This window comes from Hypanus sabinus, chromosome 20, assembly GCF_030144855.1.
Source record: "Hypanus sabinus isolate sHypSab1 chromosome 20, sHypSab1.hap1, whole genome shotgun sequence".
Lineage (NCBI taxonomy): Eukaryota > Metazoa > Chordata > Chondrichthyes > Myliobatiformes > Dasyatidae > Hypanus > Hypanus sabinus.
In genome coordinates, this window is record NC_082725.1 from 25,990,601 (window position 1) to 26,012,804 (window position 22,204).

The window sequence follows — 22,204 nt, forward strand, 5'->3', positions numbered from 1 at the left end:
TTTCAGCTCCTTCCAAACACTTTATTATTTCCACTTTATTTTCAATCGTGATCGCTTCCCATCAATGGAACAGTAACACTGCGGGCAGTGGGTTCCGAGCTGCACCGGGTCCTAAGGACCACCACACTGAGACAGGCTAAATGGGACAAGTGGGGTCTGTGCTGGGCTTGGGTATTTGATCCTCCACAATATTCTGCGTGGGAATTGAAACTGGAGGTGGCAGTGTATTTTTTTTTACAAGGTCGAGTTTCAAGCTCCACATCAACCCAGCATGGATAGTACGGGAGTCACTGGATCGACATCAACCCGGCACGGGAGCGGTCTGTCACTGGATCAAACTTGAGCCCAGTGCTGCCAGTCCTGACTGGCAGACCATAGTACGTGCACTTGCAACACTGTGTGTCAGACAGAGTGGTCAGCAGCACTGGGGCTCCACAGGGGACTGTCCTGTCTCCCTTTCTCTTCACCATCTACACCTCGGACTTCAACTATAAAGCAGAGTCTTGCCATCTTCAGAAGTTTTCTGATGACTCTGCCATAGTTGGATGCATCAGCAAGGGAGATGAGGCTGAGTACAGGGCTACGGTGGGAAACTTTGTCACATGGTGAGAGCAGAATCATCTGCAGCTTAATGTGAAAAAGACTAAGGAGCTGGTGGTGGACCTGAGGAGTGCTAAGGCACCGGTGACCCCTGTTTCCATCCAAGGGGTCAGTGTGGACATAGTGGAGGATTACAAATCCCTGGGGATACGAATGGACAATGAACTGGACTGGTCAAAGCACACTGAGGCTGTCTACAAGAAGGGTCAGAGCCGTCTCTATTTCCTAAGGAGACTAAGGTCCTTTAACATCTGCCGGACAAAGCTGAGGATGTTCTACGAGTCTGTGGTGGCCAGTGCTATCATGTTTGCTGTTGTATGCCGGGGCAGCAGGCTGAGGGTAGCAGACACCAACAGAATCAACAAACTCATTTGTAAGGTCAGTGATGTTGTGGGAGTGGAACTAGACTCTCTGGAGGTGGTGTCTGAAAAGAGGATGCTGTCCAAGTTGCATACCATCCTGGACAATGAATCCCATCCACTCCATAATGTACTGGTTAGGCACAGGAGTACATTCAGCCAGAGACTCATTCCACCGAGATGTAACACTGAACGTCATAGGAAGTCATTCCTACCTGTGGCCATCAAACTTTACAACTCCTCCCTCAGAGTGTCAGACACCCTGAGCCAATAGGCTGGTCCTGGACTTATTTCCACTTGGAATAATTTACTTACTAATATTTAATTATTTATGGTTTCATATTGCTAAATTTCTTCACTATTCTTGGTTGGTGTGGCTGTAACGAAACCCAATTTCCCTTGGGATCAATAAAGTATGTCTGTTTGTCTGTCTGATTTCTCCGCGCCACCAGCCGACCAGAACGGTTGGGGGTGGGGGGACGGGGTCAGGGTGAATCCTACTAAGAAAAATTTAAGCCAAATACAAAGTTAAACACTCAACACAGTGTCGACAGTAAGAATTTAAAATGGCGGACGGCATCGTGTTCTGACTTAAAATGGCAGACGGCGTTCTCCTTCCTCGGTTCGTAAGTACGAGTTGTCCATAAGTCGGGCGTTCGTAACTCGAGGACTACCTGTATGTGTTTTGGAAAGGTAGGTGTTAACATCAGCTTATTTTAAAAAACGATGTACATTAAAAAATAACAGCTTCACGCTGAGGCCTAAGTTGTAGGTCCCTCAATTTTGCATTCATAGCATAAGGCTGTATTTCAGCTAAAGAAGACTTAGCAACTTCCAATGACTACAATGCAATCTTGATTTCTCAGAAGGAACATTTTTCAAACACAATAAACCCTTTAGATCAAAGATGCCATACATTAACCAAAATGGAATATGCTGGTTCAGGCACTGCAAAGAATGAAGGATATCCACAACCACAAGCATATAGCATGGGTACATGTGGATGCATAGGGATCCCAAGCCAAAGACCAGACTCTAACTATAAAGAATAGGAAAACCTTCTGCATTGACGATGACAAGTGGGGAAATAGCCAATGGTAGAAGTGTATGTTGGTGTTGTCAATGGGCAAATATGAGTTAAAATGAAGGTTAGTGCTATCAGCTTGATAGAAGCCAGCACCAGAAACAAGGCCACAGAACTATTGATCATCATACATCTTTAGCCTGTGACACTTGCAGTTCTGGCAGAAATGACAGTCTTTGTCTATCCACATTATAATTAATTTGTCATCAACGGAAACTCAGCCCATGATAAGGTCTCACCAAAGTTATTTAGAGGACATCCATCATCCTAGGAAGATGAACAAATGCCAAACATGTTATTTGAATCTCATCAGCCATAAAAATATGAATCGATTTGACCTCTTAATGAGTGTCCAAAATTCTCTAACATATTGTTGATTCTCTTTTTCTGTTTCTTTCCTATATTACTTATTTTTTTTCAATCAATCATCACCATTACCTGAGAAAGCAATTGATTTTTTTTCTCTCTTGGAGTATCAGATTCCTCTTGCACAAGGTAGTATTTAACAGCTTGTGATGGGATTGCTTCACTTTCAGCTACGTGCACCAGATTGAAAAATGAAGCAAGAGCTTAGCTTGAAAATGCATTCATCACAAAATCTGAATAGGTATTTAAATATTGCATTGAAGCAGAGATATTAACATTTATATCAGCCTCAAGACTTACTGTCATGAGAAGTCACACTTTGGGGGCTGATTTTCTGTAATATTGTGAACAGACTGGGATGCAGCCAAGAGGAACTGAGAAGCTAACAAGAAAGTATATGCATTGCCAAGAAGCAAATAATTGTGGATGAATATCTGAGGTCTGCTTTGGAAAGCAATTTAGATGGTCCAAAGTCAAATGCTAATATAAACTTTACATTTTCTCAATTGGTTCAGCTCGAAGAAGCAGAATGTTAATCAACCATCTGTAGCCAAAGTCCCCAAGCTTGACTCTAATCACTAGAGTGGCTATGAGATGAATCCTCGCAACTCTCAAGCTTGTATGTCATAGAAATTTTGTAAAGCCCTGAACTATGGTAGTTTTTGTTTTTGGTATCAAGCAAATAAAGGTGGAGATGACATTAAATATCCCTTTGGTTATGATCACAAGAAAAGATTCATAATTAGAGCAAGTATTTCCATGGGTCCCTCTTTCAACAGCTGCCTGTTCTTCATATTAAAGAGGACCACATGAGTGATTCTTCCTCTGTTAGTAATAAACTCTTAAAATGAAACTCTCTAAAATCTCATTTGGGAGATGATTCTACTTATCCAGAAAATAAAGTCACATTGAATAGGTAAGTACAATTGATTATAATTTTTCTGTGTTTGCCTAGCATATTTTATAGGAACACAACACCAAAGGTTTTGGATATGGCATGAATGGCCTTCACACTATTGAAGTTGATGGTTACTGGATGGCTTAATTTAGTTGAAAAGTTCAGAAAATGAGTAAATATAAATGAAAATATGCATTTCCAGCATGCTAGCTGTGCCAGTCAAAAGGCCAATGACAGACCTTGGGAATTTCCAGGACAACCCAATTCCTTAGAAGGCAACATATGATATGAGAGGATACATGTTTGAGTGATTGTGGGTATGCAAGTGTTCCATTCGAAAAACTGGGAACCATTCCATTATATCTCAGCATTATGGAGAAATCAAGTGTACATAGTGAGCATGGCATGTATATAGAGTTTCAGATTTTTTATATTGATATGACACCTCTGAGAAAGATGGTCAACAAAGTAAGAGAATATACAATAAGAGCTAACATACTGACATGCATGGGGAAATGGTTAGCAGACAGAAAGTAACGGGAGGACATAAATGGATCTTCTCAAGTTCTCTAGTTCTGGCTAGTGGCATACTGCAGAGATCAGTGCTGGAGCTAAAATTGTATCAACAACTTGGATGAAGGAATCAGATGTCATATTTCATGTCAACTGATACAAAGCTAAGTGAAGAAAATTTACAGAGGTTCAAGGATATGTAGGCAAACTAAAAGAGTTAACAGAAATGGTGGTGGATGGCTTATGATATGGGAAAAAAAAACATAATGTTGTCCATCTTGCTGAATACAGCAGGAAACAGTGCTACATTTACCACTGAAAACTAACATGGTGCAGCAAACCATTAACATAATAAACATTAGAATGATTTTCATTGTGGGAGGAATTGACTACAGGAATAAAGTTGACTTATTGCAATTATATTGTGTATTGCTGAGATTATACCTAGAGAATTATGCACAGGACACATCTAGAACATTGAGGAGAACTGAGATAAGTTGGTCCTAATTCCTCTAGAGTTTTGAACAATAAGCAGTGATTTTATTAAAACTTCTTGCAGGAATTGACAGGCTGGCTGCAGGAAGAATGCATCCCTTGACTGAAACAGGGATCTCGGTTTCAGAATGAAGGAGTGCAGGAGGGCCCGTATGGACTAGTTAAGAATGAGATGTGGAGACATTTCTTTGACATAAGACCATAAGATACAGGAACAGAATTAGGTCATTCAGTCCATTGAGTCTGCTTCGCTGTTTCATCATGTCTGATCCATTTCTTCTCTCAACCCCATTCTCTGGCATTCTCCCTATAACTTGTCACACCCTGACTAGAAACTGTGGGTGTGGATCTTTGGACTTCCCTTTCCTTCAGGGATGTGGTGGCTCCAACACTAATGCCATTCAAAACAGGAACCAATTGATTTCTATATATTAAGGAAATCAAGTGATGTGGAGATTTTGGTGGGAAATGGTGCTGTGAACCTTGACCTCACAATCTACCTCGTTTATACTTTATTTTCTGTCTTCACTGCATTTTCTCTATAACTGTACCACTGACACACCAGGATCAAGAGATCTACCCTACAAGGTATATAAGAAATGCACAAACTCCTCCAGAGGTTGTGGAAGATAATGAGGATGAATTTCCCACCAAGCTGGAAAATGGCTGAAGGATGCTTTGTTCCCAAGGGAGAAGATTCCTCCACAATCTCCCAGCTTATGACAATCTCCCTCCTTAGCATGGTGTGCAAGATATCCTTCTCAGTGCTTGCAAGAAGGTTGAGCCCTTACTTAATAAAGAAACACTATACCAACACACCCATCCAGAAAGGTGGCATCCCAGTTTTTTCTGGGTGCCTTGAACACATCTCAGTAATCAGCCAATTGATCTGTGAAGCCAGGCAGAAGAAAAGTGACCTAATAACTGTCTGTTTAGATTTAACCAATGCCTACGGATCAATTCCACTCATCCTCATCCAAGTTGGCCTGGACCACTACCAGATCCCACCAGTAACAGGAGACATGATCACCGGCTGTCCAGGAGGATTCAAGCTTCACTTCACTTCAGCCCACATTACCACCAGGTGGAAAGATCTCTATAAAGGGATTCCAACTGGCTGTACCATTTCCTCCATCTTGTTTGACATGGGTATGAACCTCCTCATATCACTAGCAGCAGACGTAACCCAAGGCCCAACGTTGGAGCCTAACATCAGACAACCTGAAATATGGGGGCTCATGGATGACATTACAATAACCACTATAGCCCATGTCCAAACAAGATGGGTAATAAAAATTCTGGATAACATAGCTACTTGGGCTAGGTTGATCTTCGAGGTCAGGATGTCCAGACGCAAGGTAATCAAAAAAGGCAAGATTACTAGCTAGTTCATTCTTCAAGCACAGGGAGAAGTCATTCCATTTATTGAGAACAGCCCAGTTAAGTGTCATGGAAAGGGATTTAATGTAGCAATGGCTGACAGCAACAACATCATCAACACTGTAAAGAAGACTGAAGAGTGGCTGAAGAAGATGGACAAATCCGAACTCACTGGTAAATTTAAGACATGGCTGTACCAACATGGTCTTCTACCAAGTTTGCTCTGGTTTTTCATGGTGTACAAGTTCTCAATGGAGAAGGCATGGATAAGCAAGTCAAGAAGCACCTGTAGAAGTGGCTGGAGATCCCAAGTTTTTCTTCAGTGGGCTCTGCATAAGATTAGACTAGCTACAGCTCCTGTTGTTATTGGCAGCGGAGGAGTTCAAGGTGGCAAAATGTAGAGTTGTGTTAACACTGAGGGGTTCCAATGACAAGCTAAGAAAGCAAGCAGGAGTCACAACAAGATCGGGCTGAAAACAGGCTGCCGACTTGGCCACAGACCAGGCAATGAGCTCCCTGCAATCGAGAGACATCATCAGCAACCCATGCCTGGAACAGCAAGGTCTTGGCTTGCACACTTCCAATGATGGAGGGGTGTAAGTGTAAGGGATAGGCTTGACGTGGTCCAGACAGAGGTAAGGAACTTCAAGGATGAAAGATGGGTATCGAAGGCAGTGGAGTTGGGGATCACAGGGCGCATGGACAAAATGGGATCTTCCAAAGCACAAAATCATTTGAGCAGAGCTTTGGAGACTGGAGCCCTTCCACATTTCTTTCCTCCTGTGGTCCATGCATGATACTCTCTCTGCATCATCACAGGTGCACACATCGGGACTGAGAGAGAACCATAACTGCAAGTTTTGTGGTCAGTGGGGTCCACTGGCACACATACTATCAGGATGCAAACAGCTTTAAAACCAAGAGGGTGTAGGTGGAGCCACAACAAGGTCCTGCTATCCCTTGCTGACCCATTGGAATGGGAGAGTTGTAAATAGAGACCCGCTGGCAGAGAGGCAAACAGGGCAGTCATTTTCATCAAGGAGAGGGTCATACTAGTCATATCAAAGAGGCCTAAATTCAAATCAAGGTAATTAAGGGTCGACGTGGGGAAGAAGCTGCAATTCCCAGAGGTGGTGCAAACCACACTTTAACATGACATCATATTGTGGTCCTCCAAGGACAAGAAAATCATCCTGTTGGAGTTCATGATACCATGGGAGGAAGGATGCTAGGAGGCTCATGAGAGGAAGACCCTGCTTAATCCAGGAATGCAGGGACAGTGAATGGAAAACGTGCCTATTCCCCATGGAGATCGGCTGAACAGGGTTCCTGCAAGGTCGCATGAAGGTTGCTGTCTGCACTGGGCTGTGATGAAAAGAGCAAGAACCAAGCAGCTCTCAGGAAGGAGGAGGAAGCGGAAAGAGCCTTTTGCTGGATATGGAGTAGGTCAGAGGAGTTGAGCTGGAAGTCAGCAGCAGATGGGCAGTGATTAGGCCACAACTGCTGACCCACCAGCCGGAGAGTGTAGTGGTCGAAAGAGGGTCGAAACACTCTTTGAAGGTTGGGTACCACCTGACGACATCTGCGCCTGGACAAAGGCTATGGAGACCTCATCAGGTAAAAGAAGAGAGCACCCTGGTAAATGATGCAAGTGAGCATATACGATATATCCATAATAGAATAATAGCCATAGTGGAATCAATGAAAGACTGCACAAACTTTGGACAACAAACTGTGTAAATACAAAAAGAGAAATAATAATAAATTAATATCAAGAACGTATGGTGAAGAATCCTTGAAAGTCAATCCGTAGGTTGTGGGAACCTTTTAATGATGGGGCAAGGGAAGTTGACTGAGGCTATCCCTACTCGTTCAAGACCCTAATGAAGGGTCTTAGCCTGAAATGTCAACTGTTTACTCTTTTCCATAGATGCTGTCTTGCCTGTTGAGTTCCTTCAGCATTTTGTGTGTGTTGCTTGGATTTCCACCATCTGCCGATTTTCTCTTGTTTGGTTCAAGAGCTAGATAGTTGAGGGACAATAACTGTTCCTAAACCTAGTGGTGTGAGTCTTGAGGTTCCTGTACCTTTTTCCTGATGGCAGCAGAGAGAGGAGAGTATGACCTGGGTGGTAGGCATGCCTGATTATGGATGCATCAATGCTTCATATCAATGTGCTTATTGGAGTGGAGGGCTTTGCCCATATATTGGGCTGTATCCACAACTTTTTGTAGGATTTGGCACTCAGGTACACTGGTGTTTCTGTATCAGGCTGTGATGCACCAGTCAATATATTCTCCACTGCACATCTATAGAAATTTGTCAAAGTTTAAGATGACATGTTGTATCTTCCCAAAATCTAAGAAAGTAGAGGCGCTGCTGTGCTTTTTCAGAATTGTTGGGCACAGGACAAGTCCTCTGAAATGGTAACATTGAGATATTTAAAGTTACTGACCATCTCCACCTCCGATTCTCCAATGAGGACTGGCTCATGTACCTCTGGCTTCCTCCTCCTGAGGTCAATAATCATTTCCTTGGTCTTACTGACATTGAGAATGAGGTTTTTGTAGTTCCACTCAGCTGGATTTTCAGTCTTCCTCCTATATGCTGATACATCACGACCACTGATGACAGGCCTATGACAGTGGTATCATCAGCTAATTTGAATATGGCATTGGAGCTGTGCTTAGCCACACAACCATAAGTGTAAAGTGAGTAGAGCAGGGTGCTAAGCACTCAGTCTTCTGGTGCACCTATGCTGATGGAGATTATGGAGGAGATGTTGTCAAAAGTCTAAACTGACTGGAATCTGCAAGTGTGGAAATCAAGAATCCAATTGCACAAGGAGATTTTGAGGCCAAGGTCTTGAAACTTAGGATTAGTTTTGAGTGGATGATGGTATTAAATGCTGAGCTATAGTTGATAAAGAGCATCTTGATGTATGCATCCAGATGTTCCAGTGTTCAGTGAAGAGCCAATGAGAGGACACGCTGTGGACCGGTTGATCCCATAGGAAAATTGGAGTGAATCCAAGTCGCTTCTAAGGCAGGACTTCAAATGCTTCATCATCAATCTCTCAAAACATTTCATCACTGTGGATGGAAGTGTTACTGGACAACAGTCACTGAAGCAGGTTATCACGTTCTTCTTAGGCACCGGTGTAAGGGAAGTCTGCTAAAAGCAGGCGTGTACCTCAGACTGCCGAAGTAAAAGTTTAACGATCTCAGTGAACACTCCATCCAGTTGATCAGCACAGGTCATTGAGTAGAATGTGGAATACATTTGAATTTGACTCACTGAAGGGCATTCTCATGCAACTGGGAGGAAACCTGCTGTGTTTTTATCTGAATATATTACATACATTCCTGTCAGATGGATTATTGTACCATTGCTTTGTTTTATTTTGTCAGATTATCAAGGTCTCCACTGTGGATCACAATGTTAATTGATATTTCCACCAATTTTGAAACCATTCCAAGTAATACAAAAAATAATGTAATAATCTTTAAATACTTATTTCAGAAGGTTGTGTGGATTTTCCCATTTCACAATATGGAGTTACAACAGGAAAAACTAAAAATAGAAGATAATAACCATGGTTAACTACAATACAGATATTTATTAGTCTAAACATATTTTACATTTAGAGCCATCTACTTATATGAAAAATGTCTCTGTCTTATCCATTGCCTGTTTCATTTATCATAATATGACTCACAGCCACATATATGCAATGCTTAGGTAAAATATACACATTAGTATGTGGTTGATTAAACTGGATTTTAAAATAGGTAATATTATAACTGCAAAGCTTAAATTGAAAACTTTTACAAGAGCAGAATTTAGGTCAACCAAATACCTATCTGCTACATCAAAAAGAAAATTCAGACGCGATTTTCTCAAGAGAGAACTACTGAGGGAGCTCAGTTGGAGGTCTTGTATTTTGATGAAATGTTAATCTGTAGCTCTGTCTGCACTTTGTCTAACATATTGTGCATTCAGAGCTGCTCTTCTGCACACCACTTTTGTAACAAGTAGTTATTTGAATTACTGTCACCTTCCTGTCAGCATGAACCAATCTGGCCATTCTCCTATGAGGTCTCTCATTAACAAGCCACTTTCACCCACAGAAGTGTCATTCTCTGGAAGTTGTTTGTTTTTCACACCATTCTCTCTAAACTCTAGAGTCTCTGTGCATAAAGGTCCCAGGTGTTCAGCAGTGTGGCATTAACCACTTAGTCTACATTTTTTCCTATTCTGATGCTTGGTATGAACAACAACTGAACCTCGTGACCATGTCTGCATGCTTTCATGCATTGAGTTGCTGCCACATGATTGGCTGATTCAGTATTTGCATTTACGAATGGGGTACAGGTGTACCTAATAAAATGGCCACTGAATGTAAATGCAGGTTTCCATTTTTCTCCAAAATACCCTGGAATTGCATTGCATAAATTTTCCTTTCAGTCTCTCTTGCATCAAATATTTCTTTGATGCACACAGCATAATGTGACATCTTAAGTTAGAATTCCCGTGGAGATTCTTGAATTGGCAGTTCTTTGGGAGCTTTTGTTATTGGTCAGTTTTTTTGCCTGTCCTTTAAGTTAACATCAATAAAATGAAGATTGAATTGCAAAAGCAAAAGAGAATATTGATGGCAGTCATCCCGCATTCACCTGTAAAATCATAACTATGATTCCTTTGCCACCAATTTTATTTCTTTATTGTGATTTCATACAAGCAGAGAATACAGTGATATAAAGTGTATTGAAATTCATCAGAGTCTCTTGTGTTCAGTATCATTCTGATAGAATTGACATACTGTCTTTTATGTTTTCTTTCTTTCCAAATAATAAAAATCTCTCCTGATACATTTTTTTATGGCAGCAGTGTCCTTTAGTGATTCTATTTTTCCCAAATATTAGAAGCAACATCTTTACGTTAGGGAATGTAAGTGAACTCATTTGCTCTGGCTGCCTAGTCAAATGATGCTCTCATTCAGTACTGCACTGAATTGTTTGCAACCCCGCATTAGATATGTCAACTGAAGATTCAGATGTGTTTCATTTTATCTCAGTGGTTGCCATCACCTTTGCACTTTATTGTTTGTGAATTTGCAAAAATGTCAGTCTGATTTGGCTCAGCAAAAGTGGCTCGAGGCCAAGCCAAGAGGACCTTCAGAAAATGCCTTGTCTTCAATTTTATTTATAATTAAAGCATGCATGCAGTATACAACTCTGAGATTTATCTTCTCCAGATAGCCAGGAAACAAAGAAAAACCATGGAAGTCAGTTCAAAGAGCAACCACATACTCTCCTCCTCCACATGAAAGAGTGTCAACAGATTATCAAACCCCCAAGTCTCCCCCCACTCACATAAGGCACAACAAGAACATTGACCCACAAATCCCCTCACCACACAAAATGCAACAAGAAAATCAACCCCCACCCCCCCAATCCCTTTTCCCCACACACAAAAAACAAGAAAGAATGGGCAAAAACACAGAATGTAAAAATGATTGAACTGTAAATGTCCATAGTCCAAATCCATAAATGCAGAACCTTGGCAACATCCTCCAACATCATCGAAAGAGACAGATACCACTCATGCACAAAGGCCTACCCTCGGGTCACAGCGAGCCACCACACAGCGGTAGGCCACAGGCTCCTACTCCAGCAAAAGAGGGATAGCATCAGCAACCAAAAGACAGGTAGTTGGCACTGAACCCTCACTTGCATTTTGCATTCACCTCTCATTATCTTTATTCCATATTGAGAAAATCTTACTGACCTTAAAATCCATTGTGCTTAAAATATATATATTAACAAAATCAAAATCAGATTATGCATGTATTTCCTCCTTTTTGGCAGGAGAAACTTTTCTGTGTTCAATGTGTGATAAGACATCATGGTGATCAGAGCTTCTAAATCATTTTCAAATGCACTGGCAGTGTGAATTTTGTATAGCTGTGCAAGCTCTTTTCTTCCTTTAAACCACATTTGTCATTTATTGTGTCCAGTGTTCCCGATGCTGCCTTCTCTACATTGATCAAAAGTGGAACTTCCAGTTGCCAATAATTTCAGTTCGACCATTCCTGTTCTGACATGTGGGTCCGTGATCTCCTCTTGTGTCGTGATGAGGACACCCTAAAAGTGGAGGAGCAACACCGTATTATCTTTGTGGGTAGCCTCCAACCAGATTGCATGAATATAGATATCTTTTATATTCATTTCCCTCTCCTCCTTCCCTCTTCTTCTATTCCCCACTTGGACGTCTTAGCTCTTCTCACCTGCTTACATCTTCCCCCCGACATTGCCTCCTCCTCTCCTTTCTCCTATGGTCCACTCTCCTCTCCTATCAGATTCCTTCCTCTCCAGCCCTTTATCTTTCCTACACATCTGGCTTCACCTTTCTAGCTGTCCGCCTTCCCCTCCCCCTGCTTCTTTTCTTCTGGCATCTTCCCCCTTCGTATCCAGTCCTGAAGAAGAGTCTTAGCCTGAAATATCAACGTTTATTCATTTCCATTGATACTGCCTGACAAGCTGAGTTCCTCCTGCATTTTTTTGTGTTTTGCTCAATATTTGATTGCCCTGTATGATCCAGAATGAACAGAGATTGACTGCACTACTATTTATGGATTCCTTCCAAGTGCTATAAGATCAAATGCTATGTTTTTCTTCTTTTTCTCCTTAGTTATTAAATTTAAAAAATGATAATATTGTATTGAAACCTGATAATTTATCTTACTGCAGTTATCATTGTCTTGATATAAAAATATAGAAGTGTAAACACGGATAAAATTAAATACAACAATATAATTGCGAGTGTGGAATTCTTCCAAATATCTGTAGAAAGTAATGAAATTGAAAGAAAAAAAACTCAAGTTAAAGTCTGTTTGAAATGTGACGCAATTGCAAATAATTTAATGGTAGAGTCCTGTGTGTAAATATGCAGTGTCTAGTTGGAGAGCAGCTGAACCTAAAGGAGTCATGAAACCCTGCAGCAAAGAGAGAGAAAGGATAAAAGGGATAGAGCGAGAGAGAAGTGTGCTATACCTGCATTGAAATAAAAGTGCTTTTGCAGCAGATCACTAAAAGTGTTGTACAATTCACTCAGTAGATTTTCTTTCGTGACATCTTTTGTCCAGCTTGAATTTGTCAAAAGATAATAAACCTGTTAATAATAAACATGATTGGAAACATTCACAGCAGGCACGGTTTATACATATTAAAGTGTATATTTGGAAAGCTTGGCATCAACTGTTAAAAATGGTGAGGAATGGTCAGATGCTGTCCAAGTTACATGCCATCTTGGACAATGTCTCCCATCCACTCCATAATGTACTGGTTAGGCACAGGAGTACGTTCAGCCAGAGACTCGTTCCACCGAGATGCAATACTGAGTGTCATAGGAAGTCATTCCTGCCTGTGGCCATCAAACTTTACAACTCCTCCCTCGGAGTGTCAGACACCCTGAGCCAATAGGCTGGTCCTGGACTTATTTCCACTTGGCATGATTAACTTATTATTATTTAATTTTTTTATGGTTTCATATTGCTACATTTCTTCACTATTATTGGTTGGTGCGGCTGTAATGAAACCCAATTTCCCTCGGGATCAATAAAGTAAGTCTGTCTGTCTGAATATTTCTAACATTTGACATTGAAAGTGAATCAATACTCTGCTGCTATACCAAGTCTGGGGTAAATAATTTGCATCAGACATCACAATGAACAGATGACAGGAGCAGGTAAGAAGCCTTCTCTCAAAACCCCTAAAATTCCAGTGTGTTGACTGATTTCTCCCATCAATCTTTCCTCACCCATCAGAGAGTTGCAGGACCGTTCATTCGACATTTTCATATGAATTAATTTGGCTGCTTCCAGACCTTTTCTCTTTTTATTCTTGTTCTGGTATGGAGTTCCGGAGTTCTTGACACTATCATATACATATAAACTATTATTATTGCCCATGTTTAGTTTAGGTTTATTATTTTTTTTATATTATATATTTTTTCTTGCATTTTTATATTTTTTTTTCTTTTGTTGACTATTCTTAATCCCTTTCATGTATATTGATTATATGATCTTTTTTTGCTGATAGTTTAATAAGATATTGTTATCTTGTTATTAATTTAACTTTAAGTTTAATGTACTCGTAACCTATTTAATACAATATTATGTTATGTTTTTTTATATATGAAATTCAATAAAAAGATTGAAAAAGAAAGAAAGAGTTGCAAAAGAAATAAAAAAAAAACTAAGTATGAAAGTAATGTGGTGATAACATACCCTGAAATCAAAAAAGCATTTAATACCGATGTCCAGCTGTCATCGAATCATATCAGCTACTTTGTGACCAGTTTAACTGTCTCTTCAAGACAACCTATGGCAGCAAGTCACAAAGGCTGCTGCAGAGAGATTAACATGCATCTTTTTGATCCCATCAATCTTCCTTGTTTCCTTTCTTCTGTTTCCTCTCATTTAACAAACCAAAGAGTGGGGCACCCATAGTGAAACAGGTTGTAGAGCGACTGCCTCACATTACCAGAGACCTGCGTTCAATCCTGAAGTTAGATGTTGTCTGTGTGGAGTTCACACACTTTCCCTGTAGTATTGTGAGTTTCCTTTAGATGAACCAGTTTCTTCCCACATCCAGTGAGCAATAAATACTGACCTAATCAACTACAATATATTGAAAGCTGGGATGGAATAGTTCGAAAATCCTGCAGAATACCTTCATTATTTTTATCAGTGGATTGAGTAGGAATGATCTTGCTTGTTGACTTTACTCTTCCTGGTTGCAATCTTAGAATCACAGCTTGGACTCAAATACTACTGTCAGAGATGAACTAGCCAGGCTCACTCTGATATGGGTGGTTGTCTTCTGGAGTACTAAACACTCTTGAGCAAGCCCAGCTTCTCTCTACCACACTGCCCTGTTCAGCATCAGGATGAAAGGCCTCAACACAAGACATCTACTGCCCATCTCACCCTGTAGACGCTGCCTGACCTGTTGAGTTCCTCTAATGGTTCGTGGGTTGCTCCAGATTTCTAGTATCTCATTTCCCTTTTCACCTTTATCCATTCGTATTGCTTTCTAACCTTATATACAGAGCTGTCAAGCTAGCTTAATCATGCTCTTATTTTAATAGGGACTGCATGTCGATCATGTGAACTTCCTTCACTCTGCTTCTCTGTTCTGTGATTCTTAGCATCTCAGTCTCTCTTTCTCTTCCTTTTGCGCACTCTTTCTCTCACTCTTTCTTTTTTTTCTCACTCTCTTTCACTTGTTTCCTCCCCTTGTCTCTCTCTTTTTCTCTCCCTTACCAAGAACAATGAAACAAAAAGCAGGTAAGGTAGACCTCAAAAGTATAATTTACTATTAATTTGTGAGAAAATTTCCAAAGTTTAATTCGAATGTTGACAGAAGTTAGAAGCATATGAATTAATCAAGGGTATCTTGCATGAGTTTTTCAGAGGAAAAATCATATTTGACAAATCCAATAAAATTTCTCGAGGAAGTAAGTGATTTGACAGATAAAAGGGATATAGTAGATGTCATTTATATAGATTTTCAGCAGGAATTCAATAAGGCATTTCACAAGGGAGTTGTTTCTGAAATTCAGGCAAAGCTTTAAGTAGAGCTGGATAGATAAGTAGCTGATTGACAAATAGGAAAAGGAGAATTGAGGTAAATAGCTGGTATATGGCATGGATATCTACATTCTCAGCACAGCTTGAAGACTTTGATATTTGAAACAGAATCTCAAAATGAGTTTGATGGAAATTTTGGGAACATGAGCCAATGGAGGTGAAAGCAGTGCTCAGTTTCAGAGAGACAGGTAAATCAACAGTGTAATGGGCATGATGGTCCATTTACAAATTGACTGGAGAGGTAGAAGACCATAAGACATAGAATCAGAATTAGGCCACTCAGCCCATTGAGTCTCCTGTGCCATTCCATCATGGCTGATGTATTAACCCTCTCATTCCCATTCTCCTATCTTCTCCCTGTAACCTTTGAAACCCAGACTAACCAAGAACCTATCACCCACTATTTTAAATATACTCAATAACCCACCTGTGGTAATTAACTTCACAGATTCACCACTTTCTGACTGTAGAAATTCCTTCTCATCTTTGTTCTAAATGAACATTCTTCTATTCTGAGACTGTGCCCAATGGTCCTAGACTCATGCACTATAGGGAATATCCTCTTCACATCCACCCTCTCTAGGCCTTTCAATATCCAACATGTTTCGATGAGATCCCTTTCTTTCATCTAAACTCCAGCGAGTACAGACCTAGGGCCATCAAATGTTCCTTATATATTAACTCTTTCATTCCCAGACTCATTCTTCTGAACATCCCCTGGACCTCCCCAATACCAACATAACATTGCTTAGATAACGGGTTCAAAACTGCTCTCAATACTTTAAGTGTAGTATGACCAATGCTTTATAAAGCCTCAGCATCACACCCTTGCTCTTATAGTCCAGTCCTCTCAAAATGAATGCTAATCTTGCATTTGTGTTCCTTACCACCGACTCAACCTGAAAGTTAACTTTTAGGGAATCCTGCACAAGGACTCTCAAGTCCCTTTGCACCTCTGATTTCTCCCCATTTAGAAAATAGTCTGTGCCTTTATTCTTTCTACCAAGATTCTCCTAATCTTTCCAAATCCTTCTGCAGACTTCCTACTTCCTCAAAACTACCTGCTTCTCCACCTATCTTTGTATCATCTGCAAAGTTGGCCATCAATTCCATCAATTCTATCATCCAAATTGTTAATATACAGTATAATGTGAAAAGAAGTGGTCCCAATACTGACCCCAAGCAGAACACCATTTATTAGCAACATCCAACAACCAGTATAGGGGAGGAGTATAAGACTATCTCAAAGGCTCTAAACATAACTTGGAGCTCAGTGCAGTCCATTGTGAACATGTGTAAAAAATATGAAAGCACAATCACGCTGCCTAGATCAGGCTGTCCCTCTAAACTTAGTCACCAGAAAAGAAGGGCACCTGCAACACAGGCTACTTTGATGCCAACAGTCACTCCGAGTGAGCTACATTTATCAACATCTGCAACTGGAGATGAAGTTAATGGCTGCATAGTTGCACAAAAGGAGTATATCTGGAAGAGTGGTAAGGAAAAAGCGTTGGCTAAAAGAAAACCATATCCTTCCCCATAAAGACTTTACAAAGTGTCGCTTAGAAGATTTCACATCCTGGCTACTGTTCAGGGACCTGTATATAACCTCCATCAGGGTCTTTTTACCCTAGCAATTTCTTAAATTTACGCCCAAAGATTCTATGTCACCTCTTTTTAAGGATTTGATTTAATTTTATGCCACCAGAGTCACCCCTATCCTCTGCCTACCAGTCTGACCTTTTAATATTTGGATATTCAGCACCCAGCTATGATCAGCTACCTTATTCTGCACACTGTGTGCATTCAAACACCTTCAGTCCTATATTCATCACACTTTTTAAGTTTATTCCCAAGTTGTGTATTACCCCATCCCAGTGTCTACAATTTTGCCCTATCATCTGTCTGTCCATCCTCACAAGTCTTACTACATACTGTAGTGGTCGCCAACCCGTCGATCACGATTGACTGGTCGATCTTTGAGACTTTCCCAGTAGATCCCGAAAAAAAATAAATATACAAATACTGTTGAGAGATTGTTTCTGGGTTGCGAGGTTTACACAGTGTACTTCAGTGGTCCCCAACCATTGGGCTGCAAGGGAACAATATGAGTCAGCTGCACCTTTCCTCATTCCCTGTCACGCCCACTGTTGAACATGAACACATGCAAGGTCATCAGTCACGTAAACGCAGTGACACCCTCGCGCCAGGGATCACTGGTCGGCCTTGGGTAACCGGCCTGCAGGAAGTGCTGTTGCTACTGGCCTGGAGCGCAGACAGATGGGCACCGCCTCTAAACCTGTTTACCACACCGAATGTTCGTGGGGAAGCTGCTGCTAAAATACTCGCAGATGATCTAATTCGGGCCCAGGGTTTTGTAAGTAGCAGAGCAGCTTCCTCGCTGCGATCTACTAAAGCAAACTTCTGTCGGCCGACAGATCCTACAAGGGGGACGGGCATGTGCCCTGTCGCACACCTCGATCGGTCGGTCGCTCTCTCCGGACTGTGACCGCCGCAGCCCTGGCACAGGGACCTCCAGTCCTGACCTTGTCCCATTACCCCACCCATGACCAACCGCACCTGGCCAAGGCATCTGGCGGCGGGCAGACGGGAGGCTGGAGTTTGGGCCCAGAGGCTGTCTAATGAGGCAATGAAGCCCTCCAAACTGCTTTGGTACCTTGAGTCCAAACACCCTGCACTTAAAGACAAACGCGTTGAGTTTTTTCAGCGGAAAAAACATGATCAAGTGGGACAGAAGCTAAGTGCTGAGAGCCTTGAAAACTAAATTGCGGAATAGACTGGACATAAGGAAGCTGCTTCGAGTATCGCTGTATTCCGGTCGTGTTTAAAACCCCACGCCCCCTGTCAGCCGGTCCGCAAAAATATTGTCAACATTAAACCGGTCCACGGTGCAAAGAAAGGGTGAGGACCCCTGGTGTTCGTATATTATTGCTACTTCCGGGTTGCGGGGTTTTACTTCTGTTCTTTTCTGCCCCGGTGCGCAGGCATGTCACTAACCGATTTGGGGTCGATCGTGTCTTTCATTAAGGCCGAGATAGGGGATCGTGGGCTTAAAAAGGTTGGTGACCACTAACATACTGCAACTGCTTGTGTCCCAATTGCCCCATGTCAGCCCTATTACTCTGGTTCCCATACCCCTGCCAACTTAATTTAAACCATCCCTAATAGCTTTAGCAAATGTGCCTGCATGATTATCAGTCCCCCTTGGTTTCAGGTGTAACCTCCCCAATTTGTACAGGTCATTCCTTCCCCAATGATCCAGAAATTGAAAACCCTGCCTCCTGCACCATTTCCTCTGTCACTCATTAATCTGTACTATCATCCTATTCCTGTCCTGAATAGCATGTGGCAATGGAAGTAATGCAGAGATCCTGTTCTTCAGCCTTTTTGCTAACTCCCTCTACTTACTGCATTAAACTCTTACCCCTTTTTACCCATGCCATTGGTGCCAATATGCACCATGACCTCTGATTTCTCACCCTCCTCTTGAGAATCTTGTGCATCTGCTTTGAGACATCCTAGACACTAGCACATGGGAGGCAACTCGTAGCTCTGGCATCTTTTTTTTTTCTCAGCCACAGGATCTTATTTCCATCCCCCTAACTATTGACTCCCCTATTGATACCCTCTACCTGACTTAAACTTCCATGCTGAGTCTTAGAGCCAGCCGCAGTGCCACTGGCCAGTCGGCAGCTGCTGTGCCCTGATAGGTCACCTCCTTCCCCAGCAATAACCAAAGGGGTATACTTGTTGCTGAGGGCAATGACTACAGGGGAACCCTGCACTGATTGCTTACTACCCTTACTTCTCCTGGCGGTCACCCATCAACTATCTGAAGCCTGCAGTCTGGATGTGACCACCTCAGCAAAAACCTCTACTATCAAGTTTTCCATCTCCCAGATGGTCCTTGCTGCATAGTGCTCCAGCTCCAGTCCCTTGATCTTCTCAATCAAGAGCTGAAGATGGGTGCAGTTCCTGTAAATGCAGTGATCAAGGAGACCATTAGATACTCTGAAATCTTCATATCTCACAGGAGGAACATTCTACTGTCATCCTGCCCACACTTGTTATGCTCAAGCTTAATTTCTAGCCTGCGCCTGTTCTTGCACAAACCTGTTGATCCAAAGCCTGACCACTCCAACACTATCCACTTACCCAATAGCCGCTCTGCTCAAACCCCACTTCCTATTAGTGGTATGTGCTAATTAACCCTAGTTACTATTAACCCAAGCCATCTCCCGCTCCATAGACAAGTCCCGACAGGCACTTCTCATTTTCTAAAACTGGTTCATAAAGTCCACAAGGAATTGTCTCCAACACACTCCATGACATCACGCTATGCAGATAATTCCCAGCAGGCCTTGTTCACTTTTTAAAACTGGCATATAAAGACCACAAGGAACTGTCAACAACCCACTCTGTGACCTTGTGCTCCACAGGCAAGTCCAACAGGTTCTGCTTGCTTCTTTAAAAGTAAAAGATGATATAATATTTGAGTAAATTTTTAAAAAGTAGGAATAAGGACAAATTGGGTATATTTAAGGTAGAGGTTGATAGATTCTTGATTAGTCAGGGCATGAAACGAAATGGTGAGAAGGCAGGAATTGGGGCTGAAAGGGAAAATGGAAAATGGATTAGCTGTGATGAAATGGAGGAGCAGATTTGATGGGCCAAATGGCCTAATTCTGCTCCAATATCTTATAGTTTTAGATCCTTAAAGAGAAAATTGTACAGCAGAGAAAGATGAAATTGTGAATTTACAAACACAGTCAATAAAACCATTGTAATCAAAACTTTAGTAACGTAGAATTAAAGTGTGAAACTGACAAACTAGCATAATATTAGTCAGGCCACGGTTAAACTACAGTATAGCGTGTTGGGTCATTTATTTACGAAAGGACATTGTGATAGCTCTGAACATTAATCACCAGACAATATTATTGGCATTGTGCTTTCTTTAGATTTTTGTGGAGATACAGCTTGGTAACAGCCCTGTTGGCCTAATGAGCCAGTACCTCCCAATTAAACCCATGAGGCCAATTAACCTACTAACCCACATGTATTTGGAATGTGGAAGGATACAGAATTACCCAGATGAAGCTCACATGGTCATGGGGAGAATGTACAGTGACAGAAGTGAACTTGAGTCGCTGGTTCTGCGATAGCATTAAACAAACTGCTATGCTGTTACACAAACGTTTCACCATCGGCGGGGGGGGGGGGGTGGAATCACAGCAGCTTGAAACAAAAGAAAATAAAGATGATAAAAACACTCAACTTGTTATGAAGCGTCCAAGGAGAAAGGCTAAATATTTAACAGGATGAGAAACTGTTGGAAAATTTTCCCAAGAGTAAAGATGTTGGATACCCAAAAGTGATATCTTCAGATCAGGCTTTGAAGACGTCACTATTGATGATACAGAAACACACAAACATAGAAAATCCACAGCACAATACAGGCACATTGGCCCACAATGCTGCGCCAAACATGTACTTACTTTAAAAATCACCTAGGATCACCCATAGCCCTCTAAATGACAATACTAAAATCTTTTAAAGGCAAAGAAACCAGAAGATCAGTCAGACCTCAAACCTTGCTTGGGATTATTACAATGTAACTCTGGGTTTTTACTGGACTTAGTAACAATATTTATACATTGCACCATATGCAAAAATATGGATGAAAAATTAAGATGGTATGAGAATTGACAATGGTCATACATGCAGATAGAGAAGCTGCATGTCAGGTCAAGGATATTGAAGCTCTTGCATCAGCCACGGAGTGGGCACAGTCTTCAATCATGTCAAAGATGAAAGCAAAGACAAGTTTATTGTTTTGTGCTCTTTAAAAAAGTGCTGGACAGTTTTATTGTTTCTTCCACTTTAAAAAAAGAACTGAAGAAAATTATTGAGAAAGAACTACAAACAACCTTCGCAGATGTGAAGTTTCACTAGTTTCTTTTGGGATATAATAATTTATAATAATGCCTTACAAATCTTTTATTTGCCACTCTAGGTCCAGAACTGCAGAGATTGTGAATGATGAATTTCCAGTTTCATCTGTGGAACTTCCTGTAACAGCACTGAAAGCTATGATTCTTATTTTCACTAAGAATTTGCTGTCATTGGCAATTATGAAGGTTATTGCCAAAAGCCTTTATGTTGACCAGATATTTACAAAAGTCCAGAGATTTAGTTTCAGCACGTTCAAGTTGACAAGTGTGCAGAACTGCTAATCCCAATTCCACACATATCAAGGTAATTGTCATAACCATTTTAGTGAGTTGATTTTTGGTGTTGGTTTTTGTCAGAAAAATATTCTTGTCCTTATAAATTGATTGAAGTTTGACATGTGGGGCAGTGCACAACAGTAGAAGGTACAGTTGAGGAGATGGGATTTATTCTTGCAAATGTGATATATTTAAAGGGTTATTATAAGTAGTCGGTCGTGATTTGTATCACTTCTGTTTGAATGCTCATTATTCTCCCTATGCCATCCAACCTCTGATATAGTGGCCTAAAGATTTGTACTGATGGGAACCTTGAAGAGACCGTATTTCCAAGATGTTTAGGTTCTAATATGAATTATCATTCACCTAAATGCTTATTCAAGTATTTTGAAAGCCTCTTTCAATCTCAAGGTCAGTCCCAGTGGTCTAACTGCTGGTTTCAAATCTGCTTGAGTTTACTTCTCCTGCCTTGGTGGAGAGACTGAAGATATTGCAGTAAAATAAAAGTAAAATCATGATTTGCATTCTCACACCTTCTCGGGAAGAGGCAAAGAAAAACAATTCAAGCAATCAGTGCTGTAATCAACAAATATGTACTGAATGGT